General features: G+C 47.8%; 1 pseudogene; it reads left to right on the top strand.

Moving 5' to 3' along the window:
• Positions 1-367: 367 nt before the first annotated feature.
• LOC130114503 (uncharacterized protein K02A2.6-like) lies at positions 368-2,139 on the top strand (annotated as a pseudogene).
• Positions 2,140-4,052: the final 1,913 nt, after the last annotated feature.

Here is a 4,052-nt window from a genome sequence, read left to right as displayed (position 1 = left end):
CTCGCGAGACGAGACTAGGAACTAATGTTAAGTATGAGCCGAACTGGAGGAAACGCAGATGTAGCCTGATGGCTGAGTATCCTAACTTTGCCAAGTTCTAAGTAAAGAGTTCATTTACAGCCAATCTCTCTCTTGTCTCTAAGTCGAATCTTACACTAGCGACGAAGCGGATCCGAACTCCAACAGTTCTGAACAGTTGATTGATGGAAATCAGCAACTTCCGATATTCTACTACAGCTTTGAGGAATCTGTGAGTAGCCTAACGACATCACCATGACCATGCTGGGTTGCATAGAAGAGTGTGTTTGCTGCTGACCAAGTTGAATTTTTAGGTTTTCGCGTGGACAAGGATGTCGTGCGGCCAACTATGAAGAAAGTTGAGGCTATTCAGAAGGCGCCTTCACCCCGGAACAAAACGGAGCTTCAGTCATTCCTAGGCCTACTCAATTTTTATAGCTGTTTTTTTCCAAACATGGCTACCATCTTAGAACCGCTGCACCGCCTCCTGGATCAGTCTTCACCCTGGCAGTGGACTGACGCACATGAAAAAGCTTACACCGCTGCAAAACAACTGCTTCAGGCTGATGGCGTGCTCACGCACTACGACAAAACAAAGCCATTAGCCGTTGTTTGTGATGCTTCGCCTTATGGCTTGGGGACGCTGCTCTTCCATATGGAGTCCGATGGCTGGGAGGCTCCCATCGTCTTTGCCTCGAGGACACTATCCTCCACTGAAAGAAATTATGCCCAAATAGATAAGGAGGCCTTGGCGGTCATTTTTGCAGTCAAAAAATTTCACCATTACCTTGCTGGTCGCCACTTTGTGGTTTTTACTGACCACAAGCCTCTTTTGGGCCTGCTACACCACTCTAAGCCCATGCCACCTGTCCTGTCCCCACGCATGCTACGCTGGAGTGTTCTTCTTGGGGCCTATGATTACGAATTGTGCTGCTGCCCTGGCAAACAGCTAGCAAATGCTGATGCCCTCAGTCGCTTACCACTGCCCGCTGGTATGCGTGAGACCCCTCCACCCATGGAGGCGCTCTTACTGGAAATGGCGCCTGAAGCCCCACTGAATGCAAAACACATTGCCGCCCTTACTCGGAAGGATCCAGTTCTGTCCCGGGTGCTGCGCCGGGTCCTGCATGGCTGGCCAGTGGACACACCTGACAGCCGTTTCAAGCCGTTTTTCACCCGGCGCCATGAATTGTCCGCACACAAGGACTGCCTATTATGGGGGAGTCGTGTAGTTATCCCAACCTGGCGAGAGAGGAGGTACTAGCCATGCTGCATGATGCACACCCAGGCATTGTGCATATGAAGGGCCTGGGGAGGAGTTATGCCCGGTGGCCAGGTATGGATTTAGCAATAGAACAGACAGTAAAATCCTGTGAAACCTGCCAGAGAAGTCATCATGCACCACCAACAGCACAGCTGCACCCTTGGGAGTGGACAACTAAGAAATGGTCCCGGCTACACATTGACTTTGCTGGTCCATTCCAGGGGAAGACATTTCTCATAATTGTGGACTCACACTCTAAGTGGTTAGAGGTTGCCATGGTGAGTTCAATGTCCTCCTCTGCAGTGATCAGCACACTGAGGCTCCTCTTTGCAACTCACGGGTTGCCAGATGTCATTGTTTCTGACAACGGTGCGGCCTTCACATCGGAAAAATTCAAAGAGTTTGCCAAACGGAATGGCATCAGAGCAGTGACTACGGCCCCTTACCATCCTCGTTCAAATGGCCAAGCAGAACGTATGGTCCAGACAACCAAGGAGGCCCTGTCTAGGATCACTATCGGTGACTTGCAGACACGCCTGGCTAGGTTTCTGCTGTCACAGCATGTGACTCCCAATTCAGCAACAGGAAAGAGCCCTGCCGAGCTTCTCATGAACCAGCGTCTTACCACGGCCTTTGATCGCCTTCATCCTGACTATGAAAATGAGATGCACCTCAAGCAGGAGGTGAGTGCAGAAAAGCTGCAAGGCCCAAACAGATGTTTTAGGCCACAGGACACTGTGTACATGAGGAGCTACACTGGGGGACACAAATGGGTCCCTGGCGTGATAGCCGATCCTACTGGCCCAGTTTCATATAGAGTGCAGACTCCTGATGTTCAAATGCATCGACGCCACGTGGATCAGCTGTGTGGTAGAGCGACTGCACGCACGGATGTGGTCGCTGGAGAATCCATTGTTCCTGGTGAGCAGTCACCTGAAGATGGACCGCTCGAGTCTACCTCGTCTGAAACGCCACGACCAGAGACCAGCAGGTCTGTTGAAGATCCCTCTGGTCCTGTGTCCATTCCTGTGCCCACTACCCCTCTACAGCGTCCGGCAAGAGACCGGCACCCTCCACGCCACTTGGCAGATTTTGTTGACTGGGGGAAAGGGGTGTAATGTATTGGGACTTATGTTAATGCGCATGCTCTCTGGTTAGTCTTTGATGGGGGGCTCTCGTGAGACGAGACTAGGAAGTAATGTTAAGTATGAGCTGAACTGGAAGAAACGCAGATGTAGCCTGATGGCTGAGTATCCTAACTTTGCTAAGTTCTAAGTAAAGAGTTCATTTACAACCAATGTCTCGCTTGTCTCTAAGTCGAATCTTACGTGTGTGTGTGTGTGTATATATGTATATATGATTTGATTTTCATTAATTATTAAGAATGATAGGATAATGAAAAAAGATCATTTTTGAAATGTGATGGTGAAGTTCTTGGAACTTTTGCAGGACATAGCAACATACAGACATCAATTCCCTATGTACATACCATCTATCCACATCTTTCTGTGGATGGAAATGGCCTCTTCCAGGTGACAGACAGAAAAGAATATCACAATCATCTTTATTGCCCCTAACAGTACACAGCAGACAGCATGGTGGCCCAGTGGTTAGCACTGTTGCCTCACAGCAAGAAGGTCCTGGGTTCGAACCCCAGGCCATCCCAGGCCCTTTTTGTGTGGAGTTTGCGTGTTCTCCTTGTGTCTGCGTGGGTTTCCTCCGGGTGCTCTGGTTTCCTTCCATCATCAAAAAGACATACATGTTATAGTTAATACTCCTGCCTATGTCCCTGACTAAGGCAATGGAAAGAAGAACTGGAGTTGGTTCCCGGACGCTGTAGCTACCCACTGCTGTTACATAATAGGATGGGTTAAATACAGAAGACAATTTTCATTGTAACATGTACAATGGCAAAATAAAGTGGCTTTCTTCTTCTGTCTGTACCCCTGACCAAGTCAATAGGGAAAAGAACTGGAGTTGGTCCCCAGGTGCCGCACCACAGCCACCCACTGCTCCTATACAATAGGATGGGTTAAATGCAGAAACCAAATTTCATTGTAACCTACAATGACAAAATAAAGTGGCTCTCTTTCTCTGACATGTGTGGGGTGGTAAAGTCATGTTACCCATTGCTTCAACAGTATAGCCACCACATCTTGCAGGTTCCACAGCTCACAATTAAGTCATTCCAAAACGGTTTTGTATGTTAATAGGGTGCAGACTAGAAACATGAAGAGGACAAAGGAGAGGGGAACAAGAGCATGGAGGTAGTAAGAGAAAACAAGGAGAGTTGGTGGGAGAGACAATTTGGTTGGTGGAGAGGTGAATGTGGGGAGATCCAAACCAGTGAGAATGTTAAGCTGTTCTGGAATGTTGGTGGAATTTGGACAGTCCTGCTTGGACATAAAAACACTTTCTTTTTTTTTTCATTGGTTAGTCAAACAGAGAAGAGGAGTTGGAAAAGAGAGGTAGAGGAAAGACGGGCTTGATGACACAAGGTTATTAAGGTCATGAAAAGAAGTGGGGTAGTTGGAAGGGAAGGAAGAGTATCAGAAAATGAAAAAGGAATCAGGAAACTGATGTTTCAGAGAAAAGAAAAAAGGTAGAGGTGTAAATACGGGAGGCGTGTGAAAGTAAGAGGGGGAAAGATGGGTTTTAATTTTTTTTAAAAAGTAAGGCAGGGTGAGCAAGGCTCAGAATGGTGATCTGGGGTTAGGAGATTTTAGGGTCAAAGTGGCCTTGGGTCTCATCAGCAAAGTAAAGTCATAAT

The sequence above is a fragment of the Lampris incognitus genome, chromosome 6 (genome assembly GCF_029633865.1).
Source record: "Lampris incognitus isolate fLamInc1 chromosome 6, fLamInc1.hap2, whole genome shotgun sequence".
Classification (NCBI taxonomy): Eukaryota; Metazoa; Chordata; class Actinopteri; order Lampriformes; family Lampridae; genus Lampris; species Lampris incognitus.
The sequence above is the reverse complement of the archived record's forward strand: the minus strand, read 5'-3'. Positions and strand labels throughout refer to the sequence as shown.